At 46.5% G+C, this 25,788-nt stretch overlaps 1 protein-coding gene and 1 non-coding gene across 2 annotated transcripts in view; both read left to right on the forward strand.

Moving 5' to 3' along the window:
* LOC135391841 (caskin-2-like) overlaps positions 1 to 25,788 on the forward strand; it is a 218,423-nt gene that overhangs the window by 174,808 nt on the left and 17,827 nt on the right. The gene's annotated exons all lie outside the window — the stretch shown is intronic.
* On the forward strand, positions 8,238 to 8,310 carry Trnag-gcc (transfer RNA glycine (anticodon GCC)). The gene has a single exon. It is a non-coding gene; the product is annotated as a tRNA-Gly (tRNA).

The following is a 25,788-nucleotide window of genomic DNA, read 5'->3' on the forward strand; positions in this document are numbered from 1 at the left end:
CCGGAACAAAATCAGAACAATACAGCAGTCTGAAAAATCCAACGATAACTAAATTTCATCTAAACTCTATTAAAGAAGTCTGCAATTGTGCCCTGCCGCATGTGGCACATGTATATGATGATATCCGCTTGGAGTTGCGCGAGCGTCACATGTTCGTCGTACACATTCGAGACTAGCGACAACACGTTCACTATGTCCGAGGTTGACAGTTGTGGGTGGTCATACTGGCATTTGTACAGTTTCTTTACTCCAGCTCTCACATCGTAAAGTAGAGTTGCCACCAGGCCGGTATTATACCGGCACGGCCGGTTATTTGCTCGCTCTGCCGGTTGCCGGTAGGAACGTGATATCTGCAGCCTTTTGCCGGTATTTGTTGCTCAAGACCTTTCATATGGGTTTTTGCGGGGTTTTCTCTTCAACATTCCACTACAGCTTGAATAAATCTGGAGCATAGAGCCAACTCCGCAGTCACCAGTTCTTTCCTTAGTTATTCATTATTATTATTATTACACACAGGAACATATGTTTCCATGTATTATCTTGAGCTCTCTCTCTCTCTCTCTCTCTCTCTCTCTCTCTCTCTCTCTCTCTCCCTCTCTCTCGTTTTTTGTGTGTTCTCTTCCACCCCTCACCCACTTCCCTTTCCCGCGAGCCTTTCCTCCTTTCCCTCTATTCCACCCCCTCTCCCTCACCCTCAGCCGGTATTTTTCACTACGAAAGGTGGCAAACCTAACATGAAGTAATGTATCGGTGATGCAAAATAGCCACTAACGCTTTGATAGCCAGCTGTCTCTGGTATATATTATACTAGTGCAGAAACAATTTATGGTTCCTCAAAGATTGGCGAGTATGCTTAAAACTGTATCCAGTCACGTTCCCATCTCATATCGAGATGCGGACTGTGTATTTTCCATGAGCTTCACCCGGGGAAATTACTGAGATCTGATCATTGGCTCCTTCGCGGTGATCATAGTTGACGTAACACGACAGCTTTAAGAGCAACGTCCTCTTGGGAGTACGAATTTCATGTGGTGTCCAGAGGAGTTGTACGTGGTGTCTATGAGTGCATTCACTGAAACTGACTTCACTGAATTCACTAAAACTTCACTAACAGATGGAAGAAGGAGGCCAAGACAAAGCTGCGCCTTCCTTGATTCGCAGTGGTAGCTGTGATCACTGAGTGCTGTTTTATTTTTCTGTTTCCTGCACAGTGGGGTGCTCTCTTTCCTTATGCCCGGATAGTTCGCCAGAGCCACTCTGTTTTATCACGTACTAATTGTGAAACGTCGACAGGGGTTTCTTGTCCTTTCTGATACCGAAGTACCCATAGTTCAAGGCGGTACTGTGCTCCGTGGGATTTTCTGAGGTCGTCTATTTTGTTACTTGGGGACAACAAAACTTCATTGGATCATTTAAGCAACTGCATCAACATTCTTTACACTGATATGCTCACAGTTCACGCTTTTAGCCTTTTTTGTCCCATTGGCAGCAAGCCAAGATTTTTTCACTGTAGTGCCACTTGCACTTGGAATACTTTTATCAGCAAACGAGGCAATATGACGGTGAACCAGAACAGCAAGCATCTGTGTTGAAATAGGATCACTAGAGAATTAACAGCATTAGAACTGTCAACCCATAAACTGTGTTTATGAGCTGAGCAACCTGCGATGAACAATTGAGGCATAATTACATCACAGGTACCTCCAACTTGCAGAAGCCTTAGGAAGGACATTCTCTACAATGTCGATTGTAGCTGTTGACCTGTTAAACTTTCACTTTATTCCACCGTAAGACATTTGCTGAGCGTGCTGTCCAGAAATCAGTTTGGCTTGTAGCCGTCAGGGATTTTTGTGATGTTCAACCACAACAATTTAGCGAGGCCTCCACAACTGCTTGACGCCCCCAAACCAGTGCAATGGATCTCTTTCCTGTAGCAGCCTAGTGAACCTTCAGCTAACCACTCTTATTTAATATCGAAACAGACTCAACATGTATTGTACTGAAAGAATTGTTAAACATCAACATCAATCCATACCATATGGTGTTTCAGTAGACACAATTTCTCATCCCCAAATGGCATACATAACTAGAAAACGAATATTTTCCTACGAGTGATTCGACGCTCCTCCACGAGAAGAGCAATCCAGCAACACTGGGCTTCACCTCATTGGTATTCTTCGCGTGCGCCTTTCTGTAGGTTCTCTTCTATCGGTGGCGAGTACTTTACAATGAAATCGAGAAAGTTACCAAGCGCATTCCCGGCTCAGCCCACGGCCCGCGTAAGACTACCTGTGGCATCACACGGTGTACAGGAGACTGGAGAGGGAGCCCTCAGGAGTTGCGGTTTCGATACACAGTGAAACCCGCATATAACGATATCGGCGGTTATCGCTAATTTAATCGTTATGTGAAGGATATCTCTGCAGGAGAGCTGACCTAGGTCAGCGCCATCCTGCGGAACTCGTGAGGCGATCGTTATCCCGCGAGGAACGCTAATGGTGGATGCACGAAAGAGGGTGGAAATGCAAATATTTCATTGAAAATTGCTCATTTGCTTTGATTGCTTTTGGTTACTGTTGTAGATACGCACAACGGCGTGTTCAACTGCGTCGAGGTGCACGACGTAATGAGCAGGCAGCACGCGCTCCACGGTAAAATTCTCGAGAACGTCGGCAGAATGAAGTAGAGTTCGAGGTAACTCGTTACAAGTAACCTGTTACTGTAACTAAGTACCTTTGTTTGGTAACTTAACTCGGTACTCTTGCGCCCTGGTAACTTTCAGAGGAACTCGTTTCTTTTTCAGGTAACTTTGGCAAAGTAACTTAAGCTAAGTTCCAAGTTACTTTTAATTCCCTTTTCACTCACGTCGACATATTTTATTACTTTCTCTCTGGTTCTTTCATGGTGTTTTATGCCTTAAAACGTGATGTTCAATCAGTGACAGCATTCTATTCAGGAAGTAAGAAACGCTGCCATTGAAATGAAGCTGAACCATTGTGCGCCCACAGGGAGTAAGATGCAAAGCGTTCGAATTGTTGGACATAAACGAAAACGATCTAAGCGTGTGTCACTCCTCCGCAGGCACCTCAAGGTCTCACTCAATTGCTAACACACGCTGCAGTTGTGTAGTGCTATTTTGTGTCCGAAGTAACTTGGAAGTAACTCGTTCCTTTTTTTTTTAAGGAACTCCGTAGCTGCGAGTTACATTTCAGGCTGACGAACTTCGTTATTAACTTAGTTACATTTTTTGGGGTTTTACAGTTATACATTTTTACAGTTATATTTACAGTTACATTTACAGTTTACATACATACATATTTACAGTTACATTTTACAGTTACGGGTAACTTCTCGACCTATGGAATGAAGCACGCTTACACACACATCTTCTACTTTTTTGTACGCACGCTTGAATTCCCGTGCAGGAATTCTGTGTACGAAAGGTACGACGGTGCATCGTGCATCCTCCTGACGTTCCGTTCCCGCAGTGTCCTACAATTCGCGGAAGGCTGCAACACCGGACAGCGCGCTGCCAAAGTTGGTCCGCGAGCGTGAGGGCGTCAGATATTGTGCTCATAATGGCAAACTTTATCGTTATGCGTGGGTCCATTCTCCATAGGGACAGTGTATATTTTGACGGTAAAACTAAAAACGATCATTCTACGGGGTACATCGTTGTGCGAGGGATCATTGTGCACGGGTTTCATTGTAAGCTTCCCAACTCTTTTGGCAACTAACGAGTCCCCGACCGCTAAACCAACTTTGTTTCTCATTTCTGAAGAATGTACCGAACTTACCTACACAGTCACTGTAATAATTTCAAATTGTCCTGGAGTCTCCCGCTGAATAACAACCGAGCAGGTGACTAGAACACGTGATGGTAAAACCCAGAGACTAGGGATGTCTGTGTGTGTCTGTCTGTCGTTGTCATCATCCCTAGTTTCTGTTTGTACCGTCATTTGCTATACAGCTCGAAACACTCTCAACAAAATACAATTTAATTTTAGAGGTTTCCCAGCTGTGCTTCGGAAAGAGGGTCTGGTCTCTGCCACTCCTGTAAGCCTCCTGTAAGAAGTTCCGCTTTCACTAACTTCTTCAGACCTGGTTTACTATTTATTTACTTTAAAGTATAGTGTGGCTAAGCATCCACTGTACAGCTTTGCCAATGCATCACAGGCTGCTCTTTGTGGACAAAATGGCGGCTATCGTAGCAGACGACATGGTTGTGTTCACCCTACACAGAGGGAGCTGGTATTCATGCATGCTGGTTTTGCATGAATGAGCTGCACCATCTGTAGAGTGCAAAGGCAGTGTTCCTCGGCGCCTCCAAGCTCATAGGTGCTGTGTGCATGTGCATAAGCAATTACGAAAAAAGATACATTTAACAGTGGTTGTGCTTGTAGTTGAGGTCATGGTGTAGTCTCCGTACTTTACTGGGAACACAACGCACGGCTGCAGAAAAGAAAATCGTTATGCTCACACTGTGTTCTGTTGCCACAAAGAGAGAATGAAATGCTCGCATCACTTTTGGCGCAAACACCTGAATAGGGGCGTGGAGAAATAAATTGATCTGGAGATGTGGTACCTTCTCGAGATTGGTAGGAAACTGCCGACAGAATTAAACTTGGGATTTGATATGGTTTTATATCAGTTCCAGCACAATGGGTGAGAAATGTTTTCTAAGTGTTGCTCAAGTCGTAACAGTTCAGTTGCGAATGTTGACATTCTCGAATGAGCTAGTGGACAAGAGACCCGCAAAAGGAGGCTGCCTACAGTGATTTAAACTCGTACCTAACTATGAGTAAGGCCCTTGGTTTTCTGCTGCGGCAAATTCAAAATTCCGCGATTGTAAACTCCACAATTTTCCGCGGCGAGCAGTCAACAACTGCTTGAAACGAGAAGCACTTTATTTTCTTGGATAATGTAGGAACAAAAAGAGATTCAAAGCACTGTTGTGGCTCAACATTACATCCATGATGTGGTCCGTCGCCTGTAATCATTTTATACCTGCTGAAAGATCATTCAGCATCTACAGTGTTTACAGGATCTTTATTGGAAGGAGTTTACAATACATGCCCTGAGGAAGTTACTTCTTTGGGACACCCTTTTTGTTCCTGGGCTGTAGGCATTATTTAAGAGCCTTAACTGTTTGAATGCAACCTCTCAGACATCAAATCAAAATCGCCCACTACCACCGCTAAACTGCGCACGGGACCTTCCTCAGGCGAAGTATGCATAATAACGTGGGTCAATGTTATCCTAAGTTAAACTACAATCTGTCTGTGTTTGTCCTGCAGTGTGGACAATTTCGTAAAGCGGGCTTCAATATTTGTAGAGAAGGCTTCACCTCATGGAGGGAAGCGTCAGGTGAAGCCCGCTTTCGGGAGGTATCGCTCGAATTCGGCAAATAGTCGAATATCCAGAAGCCCGAATATTGGGTATTCGATTCTCGAATCGAATACTTCGAGTGATTGATATTCGATTCCAATTCGCGAACTCGAATATCCGCACACCCCTAAACATAAGGAATTCCGTTAAATTCTGTGCCCAAACGAAGAGTTCCGCGATTAATTCCGAATTCCGCGAAATTTCGCGGAATCGCGGAAAACAGAGGGCCTTAACAATGAGGATCACACCGAGACCCTTTGGATTTAAGACATTTCGTCAGCACACTTTTCTACGCGACCTGGTCGCGCTGCGAGCAGTTTGCTTTTTCTGCCACGAGACACCTTCGTCTCCAGGCTTCCTTCCCTCCCTCCTTTTTTCCCTTATTTTCGATACGGAGTCTCTCACGAGTTACGGCCATCTCGAAGTAGTGGCTGTGTATTTGCGCGTTGTCGATGAACAGGGTGGCTCTTTGGGGTCATCAACGAAGCGTCGTGCGTTTTGCCCCCCTGTGCATTACAGGCGACGTGTGCGGGTGATAATCGGATTCGGAGTACCGTCGAAAGTCGGCGCCACGGTTGCCAGTTTGGGCAATCGGCAAAATGTGCCACGCTTCCAGCCTGTAATGTACTCGGCAACGTGTTCCTTTGCTGGTTACTCCCATCGATGCGGCGTGCGGCGATGAGAGATCATCAGGGAAAGGCGAAAGATTAGATAGTGATTGAGTGAGTATAATGATCGATTGGCGGAACGCGGGGAAAAAAATGTCGTGCTACGCCTAGACGGTGTGGCACGACAGTTTGCAGGGCGTGGGGTCGAATCTTTTCCTCTCTTTAATGGGTTTCGCCGAACTGTTTTTGTCAGTTTGTCTTTGGCGAGAGAGAGGGAGAATATTTGCGGTTTGTCACAGCCTCTGATTGCCACGCCATCTGTCGTACGATGCAAGAACTACTTCCGCACAATTAGAAGTAGCAGTTGTGAACACATATGCATGAACTGTGCACGAACCAAAAGTTGAAGGTGCACGAGGTTAAAAGCACAAATTTCGGAACTTTTCGGGATTAAATGCATACAGTTTACGGGAAGTTTATGTGCTGTTTGCAGAGCATGGGGAGTAGCTTTCACGGTCAGGGGACTAAAATGAGGAGTATAATTGCATCTGGGATACTAGAAGCTGTATAATCACTCCCCAATTTCTCATTTTTCTTCCTTAGAGTGTCTTCGTCGTGCATATCTGTCAAAAATTACTTAGGGCTAAGCGACTGCACCGTTATGTAGCAGTTCCTTCGCATTGTCAACAAGAAACTTGCACCTCCGCTATCAGCAACAGGCGACACGTTCCTTAGAACGCATTCGGCTTGACTGGGCCTCGAAAGCAGGCAATAAACGTCGCCGTCCTGAGCGACATGACCCTCTGTTTCTGTCGCTAAAGGGTGTCACGTAATATATACGACGAATGCTCTCGTTACCCGCCAGCGCCCAACGTCAAGGTGGGCGGGTCTGGGGCGGAAGCATCTGGCAACCCTGTCGCGGTCGTCTGCTCGATCGATGGACCGTGGTGGCAGACGACGTCTCATTCCTCCTTTCGCTGTGTCCACCGCAGAAGAAGAGCTGTAGCGAAAAGCTTTCTTCCACTTGTGCATCTCCACTCTGTTTGGACGGCACCATGAGTTCTGGTTTGTTTCGCGAAACGCTTCTGCGAACGATATTTCAAATGGTCTCCCAAAAAATAGAAAGAGGCGCAGTCTCGCTCGGTTTTGCTGCCCGTTAGGAAGAAGTAACATAAAGGAGCACTTCAGGAAAAGCATACCTATGTAAAAGCATCCCTTGGTCACGCATTGTGATGTCGTTTTGCGTAGCAGAAGGCTTCCGTTAGATATTTCAGAGATCGTCGTCTGCTACGAAAAGACGGCACATAGCGGTCGTTTATGGTGGTGGATACGGATGCTTTCTTTTCGCTATTCGTTTAGAGTCGTCTTTGTAGATTTATTGATAGCCGACGACAGTCCATTCCAAATATGGCTGTACATACATTTGCCATCTCGTTCTTCCGGGTACCTCTGCCGGTTACCACTGTTGTTTCAGCGGAGCTGTAATTTTGAGAAGATATATGTACCTCTACTATATTACTGGTCTCTGGGAACTCGCAAAGGGAAAAGAAAAAAGAGTAAAACCATGACTCTTGGAAAGCGTTGCGGGCGACGAAAAATAAACGACAACGGCGACCCCCTTCTGGTTGTTTTTGTTCTATTCTTTTTTCTGCCGTCTGGAAGCGTTCCGGATCGCTGAAGCGGTAATTTGCTGTTTGGATTCAGCGCTTCGCTAACCGAAAGCCGCATGTTTCTTCTTTCGTGTCGTGCATGTCTTGCCCGTCGAGTTGCAGTTTTATGGAAAACGAGGGACCATAAAGTGATTTTCTGTTTCTTTTCCCCTGCAGGCGTTCTGTGTAATCTACATTTTGCTTTGTGAACTGCGAGAAATACGAGAGCGGTCGAGCGCTGTCATGTGTGAATTCACGGGCTATTCCTTCCGTTGTTTCTTTTCTAGTCGGGGGGTTTGAATAGAAACGTCGCATTATCACCACTTCGCTCTGGAAAAGACTGAAGGTGAGAGGCGTAAAATGGTCGGCGAGTCTTGACATCCTCGTTGAAGTAAAGTACTAGGTTGAAGCCTGCCTTATTTTACGGTCTTTGGCGTTCCGCTTAGGATTTCGTTGGCTACCTTTGATGCCCTCACGTGGACTGAGGATGAACCACCGTGCCACATAGAACGACAACTTTATTGTAATAGTGACGACTGGGGTTTTTCATGGCGAACACTAGTACGCACCCCGAAAGTCGCTGGAGAGGCGTGTTAGCTTAGCTCAATTGGTAGAGCCCTGGACCGCCAATCCAGAAGATGTGGGTTCGATCCCTACAGCTGGCTAACCTTTTCAGTGACTTTCATCTTTCACTAGTACGGTGTCGTCTTGTTCGGTCAACCGTCGCAGACAATTTGAAACACAAAATGATTGTGGCTACAAGAGTTCTCTCGTTGTGGCTAAAATTGTTTCGTTTCCGTGCCTACAGTCGCCGAAGACGTGGTTCTGGTTTGGAGCGACCCCTAAGGACGTGGCGACTTACTTGCTCTAGATGGCATCGAAACTCGTCGTCTGGAATCTGGACGTGATTGATGATGGACATTTTGTTGGACACGGCTCCCAGTCGCGCGACAGAAAGCGGAACACGGCTATGCCAGCAGCAACAGCACCTGTAGTAGGAGTCCGTTCACGGAAATCCCCGATTACTTTGCGCAAATACCGTAGAAAACCAAGGACTTTGCACCATAGGCGCGTGAAATATGCTGGATGTAATGCATGGAGCACGATGCGAATCTGATAAGACGGAAGCCGTATAGTATATAGCTCTGCGGTTGCTGGCACACGATATCAAGGGAAAGGTAGAACGTGTTTGAAGTGGTCTTCGATACAACGTCAAACAAAGAAACAGAACAAAGGTACAGCAGCATGGACATGAAGGATTGTAATGGAATTCGCTTATTAAAATGCATAGCATCAGCGCCACCATATGGAAGGCCTTTTACTTTTATTTTCTCGCTTTTGAATAGGGTTCAGAGCTCAATTTTGCTTTGCGTTCGCTCCGAAAAAAAAAAAAAAACATAAGTCTGAAATGAAATGCGAATCTTTGTCCCTTCGTCGTCCGCGATCGCTGTTTTCGAAATTCTTCTCCGTCCATCTCTCTCTTCCTTTTGTTCCTTACGGTTGTAGGTGGCAGGAAAAATAAAAATGCACGTGGCACTACTGCCTGTCAGGGCGTGAAATCTGCTCTGCACAGCACCCTTCCGCAAAAATTGGGAACCACAGATTTGATTCCCAAAACCGAAAGTAATAATATGGGGGACAAGAAAAGGAAATCTTTCTCCTCGAACCTTCCCAGACGAGACGTCACATCCTCGGGCACTTTCTTTTCCGGAAGTGACGCGAGAGAGCATCTCGCGCTTCTCCTTTGCAGAATGCATGACTCATCACTACGCTCATTTTTTTTCTTTCATGTCGTCTGCTTTCCTGGGATGTCACCGACATCTCCACGTTCCTGCAAAAAAAGATTTCATTTCTGCCTGAATGCCTTCTTTCTCGTCTTCTTCCCTTTCTTCCTTTTTCGTCAGCATTGTTCCCGATCAGGAGCTGCAAAATAAATATGGGGAGTGGAAGAAGAGGGAAAATAACGGTCCCCGGGTTCACGTCACGTGGTCAGGCGCGAGCAAGGAGGAGGAGAAGGGGGTCACGTGTGGGCGCCAGAGAAGAAGGTGTCACCTGACCGCGCATGCGCCGAAGTGTCGTCTTTGCCGCTCGCAGACGACGGGTGCGGAGGGCCGGCGGAAAAACGGAGAGGCCCTGGGTTTCCGTGTGTTCCGCGCTACAGTGGGCACCGTCGGTGCCGTTACCGAAGGGAATTCATGCGTCTTCACGTTTGATGCACTCCCCGTGAAGGTGGACGGCGGTGCGGCTACCATGGCGTGATTTCCGGCGAATACGAGGGTCATTTGGTTCTGCGTGGCCTGATCGGCGAGACCAAATGCGCGTTGGTGTTTGGAAGCGACCGCGTCTGAGCTGCTCGGCGCGTGGACTGGTCAGTGTTGCACAACTGAGGAGGGCCTGGCTTGGAGAGCGCACGCTGTGAATCTGGATGAATGCTCGTGAAGTTGCCGATGGACGTGATGATGTAGTGCGATGTGCAGCTGATGAAGGGAACATTCTGCCTTTTCAAGAGAGGAAGTAAGGAGCGATCGGTCTGCTAGATGCAGAGGTGGAAGAAGCCTGCAAAGGTGAATGGAGAGCTGTGAAGTGAACGTCTCCTACTTCGGTGGTGAACGGTGCGGAAGCAGGTGGTTTGAGTTTCTCATCGGCTGGAGCGAGCGTACAGTTCACGTCGTTAAGATGGGTATTTGCCCTCTGTTTTACGCGGCATGAAGACTTCATCACACCCTGTGTGAGCTTTTTTGGTTGTGATTTTGCGTGCAGGAACAGTTTGCTTTATTCGCCATATACCTTCAGTCGCTTCGGATTGCACGGCTGGACCACGCCTTCACGTAGCGTCACTCTTTGCAAAGAATGACGCTACGAATTCGAGCTGCTTCACGATTCTCCTCCTGTTCATGAATAATCATCCGGTGCCGGCATTTTTAAGCCTAAGTTGCTGATTGCAGCCTCTCTGCACGTTACGGGGTGTATGCACACTGTGCCATACCCTGTGGCTTCAAACCAGCAATAACCACTGGCATCCTTGTGCAATATGCCGTGCCAGAAATAATAATAATCTCGACGCCATCCGCTCTATTTTGACGTCAGGAGTCTGTGCTGTTAAGGTTTTTACGAGATCTCTAAGCAGGCGTTGAATATATTTTGAGCTTGTTGAGCAGAGCGGAGTTTATCTGCGGGCTTTGCTCGTTATAGCGAAGTTGAAGTTGTTCCTGGCAGCCTTGTCTTGTACCCCTTCAAAGTTTGCCTGGCGTCGTTGTTTCAAATAGCTTGGCAACTACGACATCGGTGTTCCCGGCAAGAAATGGTTGTTACGCGGCACCGGCATGACTCTCTGATCACGGGCGCACGTGGACTCGAGAATTTATTGGCACGTTGATGGCTACAGAAGGTCCAGAGGAACCGCAATGCTACCCAGATGTGTAGGATAGTACGAATATTTAGTGGTGTTGCCGTTAACAGTTGTCTTGGTTTTGAGGATGACCCATTCTCATGGATCGTAGTGCCAAACATGTCGTCTTTCAACAGTTGTTCCTGTAGCCGTCTCGGAGCTTACTGAGGAGCTTCCGTGGGAGGCAGTTGTTTACGTTAGCCGTAGCCAATAGTGGGCAGCTCACTCGTAGAATGTTGTTGTTGGAAAATACCGTTAGCCGTTGTGGGAGTATTCGTTGGCAAGGGTTCCACGGACTTTCTTCGTTGCTGAAGTTTTTACTTCTGTGTTTGAGACAGTTTACTCGAAGTAGCCACACACACTAGGTGCATTTACCAGAAGACCTCCAAGAGCGATATGGACGTTTTTCGCGACATCGACGGCTGATTGAAGCGCAGCTCAGGAATAGCATTTTTTCAGGCACGGATCATTTCAAGTCCCGGTTGGCGAGACTGCGTCGTGGAATTGGGCTTTCAATCGTAGTTTTCGAGCCTATTTTCTTCAGCGCCGTGAGAAAAATGGCACGACTGTGAGCTCCTGATGACATCATTTTGAAAGTTTCTCAGCAACTCGAGAATAATTTTACAAAGTACTTCACTACCGGTAGAGAACAATCATTTATGGTCAACAGTGGACACTACTGAACGCAGTCTTTCATCGAAAGTAATACACAAGGACTAGTAGAAGTTGCTTTTCTTTACGCGGAGAGCACATGTCTTCGTTCAGCGTACCAGGATCACTAAACGGGAATATCAAGTCTTGCAGCAGTCATCAACAGTTTGTGCAACTTCTTTCATACTGTGATTCTCCCGCGATTTAGCGACATTCGCGAAACTTGAGAGTCACGTGCTGCTTGCTGTGTCCTGGATTGGATTGGATTGGATTGGCTTCGTATCAGTGTCAGGTGTCGTCTGTAACGTTTTGAGCAGACGATGAACCTGTGTTTGAAAATGCTAACGGACATTTTGTGTCACCCGGAAGCTGTGTGACGGACCAATCACCGTCGAGAGCTCGGCATGTCCCGCGCAGGTGCACGCCGGGATTGGTTCCCGCCTTTCCATCCCAATAAGGTATGATGTGTTATATATGTCGTCTGCTTTCACTGCTGTCGTCTGCTTTCACTGCTGTGTGTAGAAACGATGGTCGTTTTCAGCCGATAGCAATCCAGTCTACGTTCCCTGCTAGTTACGAATCGGTGCTTCTATGTAGGACCTGACTTCTTCCGGTTAAAGGGGCACCAAAAATGCAAAAAGAAGTTATTTCAAATTACGTTACACGCGATGTTAAATTCGTACCTGTTCTCACAATTAAAAACTTTGATTCCGTTACGGAGCTATAAACGAAATTATACGGGACTCTTTCTTGCTTCGCCGCTAGGCAGTGAACTTCTTTTCAGCTCATGCATCGGCGTTGTTTTTAGTTCATGCTGCGCGTGGAGTCCCGGTGAAAAACGTAGTGCGCGTTGCGAAGCGGGCCGGCATTGCGTCCGAAGGAGATGAAGATAAATGTTGTCAGTGGAACATTCGCGAGAACTGTTGTGGGCTACAATACAGTGAACCGGTAATGACAAATGCAGCAGCGCGTATCATGCCGCGCATATACGGAACACTATACGATCGGACCCGTGCCAAATCCACATGCCCACGATAAGTATGCGCGCGCTTCCCCTGCTGTCTCATTGGATGCCGCCAATCCTGCTGGGGATTCCATATTCGTTGCCGCCAAAGACTGCTCTGTTTTCATTGCGTTTCTCTTCTAAACGGTAGCGCTGTATGAACTAATTTTCCTCGCATTATACTGATTGAAAAACGGACTTTCATTTCAGAGCAAGCTTTTCTTTCTTTCTTTCGTTTTTTTTTTTGCATTTTAGTGCCAAAACGTATTTTTAAATTAATTTTAATTTTAAATAATAATAACATGATAATAATAATAAATATAATAAATAATAATAATTTAATTTTAAATAATTTTAAATTTAAAACTTTAAATACCTTCTGCATATTCGTTCGCTGCGTTCTAATACATGATTCGAGGTGAACGAAGGCGCTGGTTGTGAATTTGAGTGCTGCCGAAGAAGCTTTCGGTCAACACCAGTCTATAGACCAGCACCTTTATGCACCTGCGCGTGTCTCGAAAAATGCCCGTGTTTTGCGTACTGGTGTTGTACGTGCGCTTGGAGACTGGGAGGTCCGCGGTTCGAATCCGCGGGCCGGCTGTGCCGTCTGGGGTTTTTCCTGGGGTTCCCTCAGATGTGTAAGAGGCGTATGCCGGCACAGTTCCCCTGAAGTCGGCCCATGGACGCAGCTATCCTCCCCCCGAGCGGATTCCGCTCGGTCTTCCACTTCACCCTTTCCTCTCCTCCTCTCCACCACCTTTCCCTTCCCGATAAACATGCCGCCTAATCAGGCAGGCAGACCTCTCGGGTTCCTCCCAACGACACTCCTCCTCCTCCTCCTCGGTGTTGTACGTATATGATACGTTTTGAACGCGCTTCGTGTCCTAAAGTGCACGAGTCTAGGAAAGGCTGCTGACTGCAGTGGTTATATAGTTTTTTAGTTGGATAGAATTGCAAAGCCAGAAGGCTGGTAAGAAGTGGTGAGTAACTGACGAAAAAATCCAGCATAGCCAAAAAAAAAAAAAAAAAGATAATCGAGACGAGGCAGGACAACAAGCACTCCATTATAATGTCCTTGATTCCGACCGCGATACCGTCGTCGTCCAGTGGACTATATCGACTGCCCGCGTCGCCCTACTAGATTGCATCGTGCAAACTTGCATGCGGGCTCCATTGATCCCGCACTAATTATTTGAAGAAGCGTCTAAGTGTACCTTCTCCAGTATGGAAGCGAATCAGCCCACCAGGGCTCCAAGAAAATGCTTTGGAGCTCGAAATGGTTGACGCGCAGGAAAACATTCCCCTATTGCCCAGCAGTTTCATTATCGGATGACGCATACTCGCTCCCATTTACAACCCCCGCCCCTTATTGAGGGGTTATATATATATATATATATATATAGGGGGCGCCAGTTGACCACTTTGAAGTGACGTTCGGAGGAAAACGCTAATTGGCCGTCGTTCTCAGCACAGCGCCGCGGTTTGTGGGCGACGGCAAGCGAGCGAACGAATGGCTGCTAATGATGTGCCTTGTGCGAGTGTTTCATTTGCACGGGGGGCGATATTCCTTTCTCCCTTTACCATTCGATTGAGTTCGCTAACTTGCAGTGTCTCGCCTAAGTAGCTTTTAACGCAAGGAGAGTGTGGGAGGTACATTTGAGTGCGCGTCATTTGGGCAAATGTGCGGTAATGCGTTTCGATAAGGGTGGGGTGAGGTTGGGGGGGCTGGTGGAAAGATGTAATCTTTCGACCGCGTCTTGGTTGTCTTTTATGATGGTTATGACTCTAGGCTACTGTTGTGCGTGGGTGGTATTGGAAAACCAGCCTGCGTTTCTGCAGTAGTCCTTGTCCCACTACACCATCATTACTTATTTTTGTTGTTGTTGTCCTTGTGTTCATGTTCGTATACTTCTAACTTACAGAACAGTCCACAACATCTTTTTGAGACAAAAGAACGATATGTATTGCATTGTCTGTCGCTTCTGCAGCGTGCCAAACACGTCTTCGAACTCCGCCCCCATACTCGTGTTCAACTAAAGACATCTAGTCCATCAGCTCTCGAAATATTACTGCACCGCGGATGGGATGGCTGGACGCGGAGAGGCCACCCTGCATTCTGGCGCCAGATAATGTAATCCATCATACTCACTCTGCTTCCGTATTGGCTGTTAAGACTGGCCGCATGACACTACGCTGCGGAAGAAAGTGCGCTCCCCCACTGATGGCGCGTGGTGGCGCTGCAGTATTTCTACTGGTAAGGTGCCTCAATACTATAGCTCTCTCTGCATAGGGTGAAGACAACCGCGTCGTCTGCTACGAGTTTCCGCCATCTTTACGCCCACGCACATCTCGCGATGCGCTCACGAAAGTGTAGCTATATGCGTAGCTATACACTAAATTTTGGAGTTGAGTAAATACATAGCAGGGGAGGCTTGAAAATGTGGGTCAAATCGGTACACAGCTTTCATGCATGGTAAGCGTGGGCGTAAACATGGCGGCTTTGTGGCATGCCCTTCTACAAAGGTTGACTCCACCCTAACACCCAGGGAGCTAGTGGTCTGGCACCCTATCTACTGGCGCGCTATTGCATCTCCTTATCTCCAATGACGTATGTAGTTGACGGACTAGATTTTTTGTCCTTCTTAAGTTCAACATGACTATAGTTGCTGCAGCGTCCATTCCATCAACTCTAGTGTTGCGAAGTCACAGGCCCTGCCCTTGTGCTGTCTTCTCCGTTTAGAAGCTCTTACTTCACCAGAGTGACAATAATACTCGTATTTTTCGTACTAATAATAGTAATTTTATGTTTCACTTGGTGCCCATAAACAACCAGAGTGTATGGGAAATGGTGCACCAAAATATGAGAGAAATACAAAGAAAGATACACCTTTCGAGACCTGAAGCGGCAAAAATTAAATGAAAACAGGTCAATTATCGGAAACAACAAGAAAAGGGGAGATGACATAAACTATACATTAAGAATAGGTGATGATGATGATTGCAGTTTTTATGGCGCACGAGGAAGTAAGGCTATACTATAGTGTCATACCATTAGCAACGATAGAACACTCAGCGAACTTTGTGAACATGATGTTTCTCGTACTGCCTATTCCAGCATTTTAGTAGACGACTAATCGGACTTAACTTGTACATGCGGTCCACATAAAAAATGGGATGTGATCTAAGCGAACGAGATGGTGCATGGAGGTTAATTAAGCGTAACAAATCGGAGGAGCTGAAGACTAATATCCAGGGCTGTGCAACAATACCCTTACGTTGTATTGTAATACAAATGCGTAATGCCTTGCCAGCAATCAGTGTTATAATAATGGTAAGAAATACTTTGACCTTGGGGTATTATAATACACCGTACTAATACCGCTGTGAGTGATGAGAGCGATGCTAGTAATACAATCATACTCAACCCGGGGGTTGTCAAGAAAGCAAAGGCAGAAATGTGCACGATTTGTGTACTACTTTAGGCAGGCATTCTCGAATTATGTTTTTATTTGTATTTTTTAATTTTTTTATGTGACTAGTAGTAGATGCCCTGTTTTTGATACACAGGCCCCGGAAAATTAGCGATAAAGTGCACTCATAGCACTCGATAGGTATAGGGCTTATATTATTTGCATATGTATTATAATTTATGATACATATGCAAATGCTTTCAGAGAACGAGAAAAGTGATGCAAAGTTGTTGCGCCATCCCTGCGCCGTAGTCAACATTTTCATCAGCATGGCAGCTGAAATGCTGCAACGTACCTGGTTAATTAATACTAATCAAAATTTTAATTTTGTATTCACTTTGCCCAACCGGGTCGGAATTTTCGCGTCAAATTGTCGCATTCGCGAAAAGCGCGGACGCCGTAATCGTACGTATTAAACGCGGCGAGCAAAAAATTACGATACAAGACAAAAATTAGCCCAGTAATGAGCAATTAACATGCGTCTAACTTGATGCATGACTTCGTCCCGCGACTGGCCGGCTTAGCTGCCTACAGTCAACAACAGACAGTAGCGAGGGTGTTTCTGTATCATTTTTTGCCCTTATCGCTATCTGCATGCACGGGGAGTGACAGGCCTTAATATTCGCGGCTGGTTTAATAGGCAATCACCCCTCCCCCCTCCCCCCTCCCGCCCCGACCTTTCTTTCTTTCTTTCTTTCTTGTTTGTTTTTACGAGCAAAAGGGAGCTAAAAGATCGATAAATTTGAAACCCCCGTAAAAAGAATCGTTTTTTACGGCGCCAATTTATCACCAGGGCGTATCAAAGCGAGTTCGGCAACAATTTCTCCACGATTTTTTTTTCATTCTTCTTCTTTTTCTTTAAATCTTTCTGGTGCGTTTACATTTCGGGCGACGCTGTCGCGATAATTGTGCGCAGAATTAAGGAAATTGCTCCCCGGTAAGGCGATAATATTTAAGAGGTCACTGCTGCAGGCACAAGCGCGCACAGGATGGAATTTTAGAGGCTGTAAACGTGTTGAAGTTGGGGGATCGCCGTCCTTTGCTTACGTGTATACAACTCGGACTGCCAGAATCGTATAACGCAGATCGTAAAGCTGGCAGTGTGTCCTACCGTTTGCAAGGTTGCGAATTCGAACCCGGCCTAGGACAAGTTTCTTGGACACGTCATATACCATGCATGAGGGACGGGAGCACTCAGAACCCTCAGGTTGGCCAAATTAATTCATGTCGCTCATAATCATAGTCGTCAGTTGTTATGAGACCGTAAATCTCCCGAAATGCCCAGGAGCACACATACAGCTTATATTGTCGTGAAGTAGTGTCCCTTCTGCATCATTACTTTCGCGGTGTATTCACACGAGCGACATCGTCATGGAATATTCTAATGGGGAAAAAAAAAACGAAGTTTTTTACAGGGTGGAACTTCTGATGCGTTTTCTGCGTCGGAATAGCGGGAGAGGAGTACTGCGCACTGAGCAGACGACACTTAGCGACGCCTGTCGTCTGCTACGGAATATCTCGTGGCTGGGCCGCAGGTTAGAAGGGCACGAAAGGAAATGACGTTGAGCTCTCGCGCTCAGCTATGACGTTTTGCACACCTTCTGTTCGAGCATTCTGGATAATGTCGCGCGCACACAGGAGCGGCGTTATCGAACGAGATGTCGGCAGAGTCGCGAGTGCGAAAAGAGCAATGTTAGTCGAGTGCACCTGACCATTTCAGCGTTGCGTCACGTCTTCTCCGTGTGTACCCGCCTCGAGAAGATTCTGTCCGTTCGCCACAGGATACTCTTCCCGCTGCTCGTCTGCTAATAGCATCACTTTGATCGACCTCCTTCGCGTTTCGAGACACATCTTCCACAGTTTCTTCCAGCGTCGTACGGATACTCTTTGCATTTCTTCCACTATATCGTCTTGGCGCGCTTTTCTCCTCGCTCTCCTTCGCCGGCGTCTCGCCGGATAAAGTCGCTCCTGAAAATCGGTTTTGGTCACTATTCTCGAGATTGCCGTCTGTTACAATGCCAGCATAAATAAGGACCACTAACGTTATAAATGTAAACACAGTTTACTTTTACCTCCCACACATTGCTACCGTTCTCCGCCGGGTTTGAACCCGCGATCTTGAGCTCAGCAAACAAACATGTTACCGACTGAGTTACTGAGGACGGCTATCGGGATTGGTCACGTCGGTTGCTCACGTGACTTTTTTGTAGGGTCATTGACTGGCTGCAAAGGCCCTCGACCACATGAGCAGCGCGTTCAGCATCGGCGTGAAGAAATGGAACAGTCGTTGTCTCTAGCCGCATTTACATGAACTCGACAGGAGCGGGTCGCGTTGAGCTGCCAAATCAACTCGCTGAAGTAAACATTGTCGGGTCAAGTTCAAACCACGTCGAGTCGAGTTGACTCGCTCGACTCGACATGTAAGTGCATGTAAACGCGATCGGGTCGAGTCGGGCACTCTCTTCGCTTGCACGGCTGGACTCGACGTGAGGCGTTGCTACGATTTCCTCCCGTTGGAGCGAGCTCATAGCCGCGTTTACATGAACTCGACAGAGCGGGTACCGTTGACGGTGGAGTCGACTCGACCCAGCGGAAGGCGATTGCAGCGACACCCCGCGTCGAGTCGAGCCGCTCAAGCGAAGCGAGTGCCCAACTCGAGCCGACCGCGTTTACATGCGTCTACACGTGGAATCGAGCGAGTCGACCCCTCTCGGTCGGGTTCATGTAAACGCGGCTTCTGTTCGCTGTGTCGTTATACTGGTTGGCATGACAACCAAGCATACTTCCGTTCCAAAAACAGGCCACATTGCCTCCTCTCAAGACGTTATCAAGACGTTATCAGGAAGTTATGTCATAGACAGTCCTTGCCTATGTGCGATGCTGTCTTTGCACCGGAAACCCTGGAAAAACCGGGATCCTGTTCTCTGCTTCGCCGTACAGTTGAGCAGCTCAATGCGATTTGAGACACGGGGGGGAATCAACTTCTGATATAAATATACGCGAAAAATGGGAAGAAAAAAATGTCCACCTTTGTGCACTTTCGAAGTTGGACGAGTGGTGGCGACTCTTTTGACGATATCCGGTCGAATGTTATGGGAGTGGATTTTATTGGCTGCCGTGGTTCGATCCACTTTTTGAGCCGCTGAAACGGAAGGAAGCAGCAAACATTGGGAGGATAAAAATCGTTGAGCACACGCGAAAGAATGGGTAAGAGAAAGAAATAAAGCGTAAAAGAACCACAATGGAAGCAAGAAATGACTAAAAGAATGGCTTTGGAAAACATGGTTGCCAAACTCCGTAGCGAGGATGGTAAAATAAATAAATAAGCATTGCAATTCGTGTGAGTAGTATAACATGGAAAATAGCTTGAACGAACGAATGAAATAAAAAGACAACAAAACGAAAGAAAAAACGGCCAGTAATGTGATTAGGTTCCTCATATCCCGTGTAACGGTTTTGATGTTTTGTATGCTTAGTGAAGGAGAAGCAAAAGTTGAGAGGTAAGATGTAAGTAATATTTGTTTATTCTTATCCCTATTCTGCGTAGTTTGCAATGAAATCAAGATATAGAGTGTACATACCATTAAAGGAAATCTAGCCCCCCTAAGCTCCCCCCCCTCTCGCTACGCCCCTGCGACAGGGGGATTATATTACGGCCCTGTTATGTGTCATGTACCTCTTTTGTCGCTATGTTACATCTGGCACTTCGCTTGAATGTGAAATATTAGCGAGCGTTCTCGGAAATCGGGCTTGAGCAAGACGATATCGTTTGGATATGTTTATTTGGTTTTTTCTAGCTCTTAGTCAGATTAGTAATGCAGCAATTTGGGCTTGTTGATGCATGAACATCGTGTTACAAGTGTCAGTAAAGTTGTTGGAAGTTAGCGCTGTGTTGTCTGTCTCCTCTTTGTCCCTGTTTAGCTGCGCTTGTAACACGATAGTCAGATTAGAATTCTCGTGTTTTCAGCCATATTTATTTCGAAGCCACGCATCTCTAGTCGTTCCCCCTCAAGACGTCCTTTATTTATGTTTGACGAATTTTTAATCTCGTAACCAGTGAACGGTTTCGGATAAGGCTTGGCTAAAACCGTCGAGAGTATACTGCCCGTCCGAACGTCCACTGCGTGACGGCAAAACGTGGCGACTGAAAGAGTTGCCATTTTGACAGTTTCCGACGGTCATTCAGACCCTTGGAGACTTCGTACAACCTGGAGAAGAACTAGCCCGATCCATGGCTATATGAAATCAATATTTTCCAAGTGTTGTCAGAGGTCTCTTTGAGTCGGACTCGATAAGTCACGCTCCCTTTCCCATCGCACATGGCTTCAACAAACACTCGCTCCTGTAAACGAAATTGCGGTGACATTAAGCGAACGAGACATTATCCGGTAAAACATCTCCTCGTATTGTACGTGCTACGAGTGTAGCCATTGTCAATCTGGCGGACGGAGCTTGTCAAACCGACCATTTTTCTCCCTCCCTCTCTCGCATTGGTAATCAATGAAGAAGCGTGCCTTTTTGTAGATTGACACGTACGTATTCGTTTTCGGACTGGATTGACTTGGCTTCGGCTCCATTGGACTTTTGGGATTAGGATGCCATATACGTACGTGCTCTCATTTTCCAGAGCTATTGCTTCGGAGCCAAATTGCGTTCGAAGCACGCTGGGTGTACCCTGTTTGTCTTTTCTCGACGTGTCTTCGCGCTTGTGTCGCTCGCGTTTGCAGTATAGTCTGCGATATTTCTTGCCTCCCATTTTCTCGTTCGTTCTTCTTAGTCTATGAATGAGACATTGCTAGACGTTCAGTATTCTACTTGAAAACTGCCGGAGAAAGGTGCGACCATGTCATATGGACTCCTTCCCAGCACCGCATTTGGAGGCTAGCGGTGGCGCTGCTCATCGACCCGGTTATTGCTTCCTCAATTTCTACGGTACCCTGTACCTTAGCTTACCTTAGTATTTTTGTACAAGTGGTGAATGTCCCACGAGAGATGCTTCCTTCTAAAGTTGATTATAATCATCATTCTACGCGTTTTCATAGGAACTGTTGCTGTCGTCTGCTACGCTAATCGTGCGTCTATAGCGCTTCCGCTCCTGCGCGTGCGAAATTCAAATTTCCATCGTCCAATCATGATGCAGATCTCACGGGCCGATGAGTAGCGCCCCTAGCATATCGTGCGGACGGGCTCCTCATTGGGGTTGCTGATTATGACATGGTCGCTATAATCTAGTAGGTCGTGGGTACGCCTCACTTAGTTCTCTTACCTGTCGCATGAACGGTCGTAACTACACGGATGAGAAACCTGTTACGCAGCCCGCAATGGCTACGAGAACCGGTAAAAAAGGTGTTTTCGGATTTGTTGGAAGAAATTCGGAAAACGCACGCCGGTAAAATTTAAAGGTACTCGGATTTTCGGTGTTCCTGTAACCGGAAGCTGAGCAGGGAAAGCCATGCCCTGATGTGTGTTTGACGGGGTTCGCTTCCTTTTGTGTTGAGACTGCCTCGTATTGCTGGTTGGCAGTCCCCACGATAAAGAAGTGTAGCTCTCTGGATCCAAATCCACTGTGCAACAGTCTTTCACTTAACAATGCCCGAAGCATCCCTGTAATGCGAGTTAACTTCATCTATCTATACTATGAGGGGGGAGAATACTTGTACTCCTTGTGGTGACTAAATGCATTGCCATCAAAATTAGTCCCTTTAAGGAGTAAATGAATGTCACACAGAGTGCGGACTAAATTTCACGCTCTGTTCTAAGAGTCTCAGGTACACAATTCGTGTCCATGCATAAAAATACTATGAATTAAACCGTGATAAGTCGAGTGATATAAAATCTTGTGACATGCATAGGGCACAATTAGGGCGCAAGCAAAAACCTATAAATATTTTTTTCCTCTGCGCGGGTGGAACCATTTCTGTGTTATGTAAGTTCTATAGTCTTCTTCCATCTTAATCCACGAAGGGCAGATATTTACGTACATTGTTGCATTTGGGAGACCATTTGCAAAGCCCACCGACTATTTTCAGTCCTGGGTAGTAATTAAATTTCGGGGTTAGGGGGGACTAAAATGGGATGTTATTGTAATGTAGGGGATTAGAAGCTGCTGCTTTTTTTTTTTTTTTTTAGAGTCTACTTGACATGAGAGTTATTTCAGTCATTTCCCAGTACTGGAACTATGCATGCACTCATACGAGGGACATTCCCCAAAATACTACAGCGGGTGATGCGAAAAAACGTCATGACTTTCTGCTGTCACGTGAGCCCTCAACGTAGTGTCTTCACGTACAGTGCTAACCGTGGGGAATATCTTGCGACACAGCCACAAGGTATTCCGTAGCAGGCGACAGGAAAAGACGCTGACGGTGTCGTCTGCTAAGTGTGCGGTGCGCCACTTCCGATATCCCCGCACAGTGCGAATGCTCAACATAACACGGGACGGAACTTCGGCTCCGTAAGCAGTTTTTCTCGCTGTTTCTTCCACTAGAATATTCCGTGAGGATCTCGCTCGTTTGAATTCGCGGTATCTGGAAGTTTACTGAAGAACAGTAGACGTTTTTCAAGGCAGCTTATCATCAGTAGGGCATTTCACATTCGTCGTTTTTTTTTCCCCCTCCGATTCTTGGATACTAACTCATTCGCAAAAATAAACACCGAAGAACTCCAAATTCTCGGGAAATATAACCAAACCCGAAAACATGGGGTACTTTTTCAGGGGTATGACACCCCTGAAAAAGAATCCCGTATATGCAAAAAAATCCCGGAACCCTAGTTATAAAAATAGTGTACTTCCCTTTACCCTGGCAATTGCGTGCTGCAGCTTCTCCCAGTGTGGCTTGACGTGGAATACTAAAGCAGTCGACCGGCACGCTCTGTAGCTGCAGATGAATACGGCGGACGACGCTCGCCATCGTTTGTCACAGGTTTTCTATTACATGCATGTACGAAATTTTGTACATCCGTATGTTCCAGTCATTTTGCGAGTAGGAGTATAAATATATATTCAGCATATAGCGACGAAATATAGTGCCACAACGATTTATACCGCACCACTAGAGCACGAAGTTACACTACACACACCTGCGTTTCCCCGAAATGCTAACTGTGATGCGCGCGCGTGAATCCTGTAAATGACCCGCCACTTGTGACGTCATAAGATCTCGAGTACTCCGTAACATTTAAAGCCCACTCACAATATAAGATTCCGTTGCAGCCTTTCACTGTGCTCTTTCTGAAATTAATACAGCAGATAGGGGCCATCATTGCAGATGACCGTAGAAGGAGCAATAAAAGTGCATAATAAAAGAATACAGAAGAGAGAGAGGAGAAAGAGCGGTGCGGAATCTCTCGACGTATTTATAGCCCGTGCTTCTTCGTATTCAGCCGTTAACTTTTTCTTATGTCGTTTTGGATTATATTGACTCGTGGCGAGCTTATGGGATTATACGAGCTTTAAAAATAAGACGCCATTTTGTGCCGTGCGCGTGCACGCTATGGAACTGGTTCGAACTCGAAATCCCATTTACGGCATTTGTTATCTTTTATGTTCCCCCCTCCCCCAGCTAGTTTATTGGTGCTCTCTTTAGCGAAGTTAGCTCGAGATAAAAGTAGTATTTTTACCGCACTATCAGAAACGGTATCGTCGCAGAAAAACAAAAACAAGAAAGAAACGACTTAATCTTTTAACCGAGCCTCCGCGGATTATCTTGCTTTTAATATCGATAATCCCCTTTCCTGTGGCGCCGCGATTCCTTTCTGGATCGGATTTCCGAATATAGAGGCGGAGTCAGCTTTACCGAGGACGATGACGGTTTTTGCTGCGGCTTTGGCTGCGGCTTTGACTTCGCCCTATCGTGGTCCTAAGGGTACGACTGGATTTCGATGGGGCTTTGAATGCAACTAAGCGGTTCTGGCGTAGCGTTTCTGGAAGACCATTGAGTGTAGCAAGGAGACCAGTGCAGAACGTTTAACATTGCCGCTCCGTATTAATTGATTTATCGCTTTAGAATTAGCGGACAGTTTATTTTCCTTGGAGAGGGGGGCAGACGGCCTTTGTTTTTCCCATATGTGTTCGTCTTGATTGTACGGTAGGATTTTGTGAGTGTAACACCGGGTTCTGTGCATGAATGCGTAGGTTGAACTGTATCTACACTTGAAGCATGTATCAGTCCCCGCAATGGAGAATTTACTGTTCGAATGAGTACGATTCGACAAAGTGGAAATATTGGTCTATAGGGGCGTTCGGCTAGTTTCGCACGCGATGACACTGGCGCCGGCTTTCTTCCCTAGTGGCGGGCGGAGGAAAAGTTATCCAGCATATTCCACAAGCGTACGATCTTGGCGATTTTACACCTCATCACGTGAATTCTGTCTTGTGTTCGACCTACCTCAGTGAATGTGTACAATGCATGATTAAATAACCCCAGGAAACCGCGAAATAACTGAAATAAATGCTGGAAATAACTTATCCTTGCCATCACAGGTGGCACTGATGGCAGTGAGTATAGCCGAACGAGCCCATGGTATTCATTCCCCCGTGGTAGGACACAGGTTAGAAACAACCAGGATAATTTTATATCCCATTCCACAGCTCCTGAAATAAAGCCCGTTTTTCGCTCCCTCCCAATTTTCAAAAAGATAAAACCCGAAAAAAACGCGGTCAGAAAGTTTTTCAGGATGTAACATTCTGTATAGAGCGTTCTCGTGTAGATATCTCCCGTGTGAGGAATTCGAGCATAATTTTAAATTCGGGCTGTGAAAGTGTGTGTGTGTGGAGGGGGGGGGGGTCCTGTGGGGCTGTGCTACCCCCGTAGTCTTTCTTGGGTGTGGGGGGATGCTGGGATGCTGGTTCATGCTACCAAAGTACGTTGGCGAAAACCAAAGGTTCTGAACTCAGCCAGACCGCATCTTTCATGTATATTCTCCTTGTCTCTGTCCACCGTGTCCGCACGTAATCATCGGAGCTTGATCTGCGAACCATTTACGGTTTGCACGATGACCCGACAGACCCAGTCCGGCAACATTGATCGACCCCTCTCCCAAATTTCTCTCTCCAGCAAAGAAGACGGCACACAACTTTCGAACTCTGATCAATAATCGGCGTATAAATACAGTTGGATGATAAACCGTGAGGGTCTCCGAACGCGTAATATTGACGGGGACAACGGGGACACGCGCCGTAATGGTTGCCAGATGCGGCACCTTTTTTTGTCCGCCGCGTTCCCACAGGGAGAGTTCTTTTCTTTTCAAAGAGAAAAGGTACTACGGGAAAAAGATTTAAAACGGCCCCGTGTCGTAAGAAGAACACAAATGGTGATATATGGACGAAAAACAGCACTATGGTGTCTGTTCGCGTTGAAATATATCTCCGTGGGCGACGACTGTGTGTGTGCGCGGTGGAATCGGCTGGCAACGGTGTATTTATAGAAAGGTTTCTCTGCTCGAACCGTGTTTCTGCTCAGCGTGTAGCCGCCCACGTCGGCAACTGCCTTTCGACCGATGTGTGCATGAACACTTTGGATATGGGATGTCATGTTATACGTATCCGTGGGTGGATCAAAACCTCATTTCAGTAGCTGTTTTTCTTTCTTTCTTTTTTTTTACATGTAGTTGTATTGCTGCCGAAAGCCTT

Source organism: Ornithodoros turicata, chromosome 4 (assembly GCF_037126465.1).
Source record: "Ornithodoros turicata isolate Travis chromosome 4, ASM3712646v1, whole genome shotgun sequence".
Lineage (NCBI taxonomy): Eukaryota > Metazoa > Arthropoda > Arachnida > Ixodida > Argasidae > Ornithodoros > Ornithodoros turicata.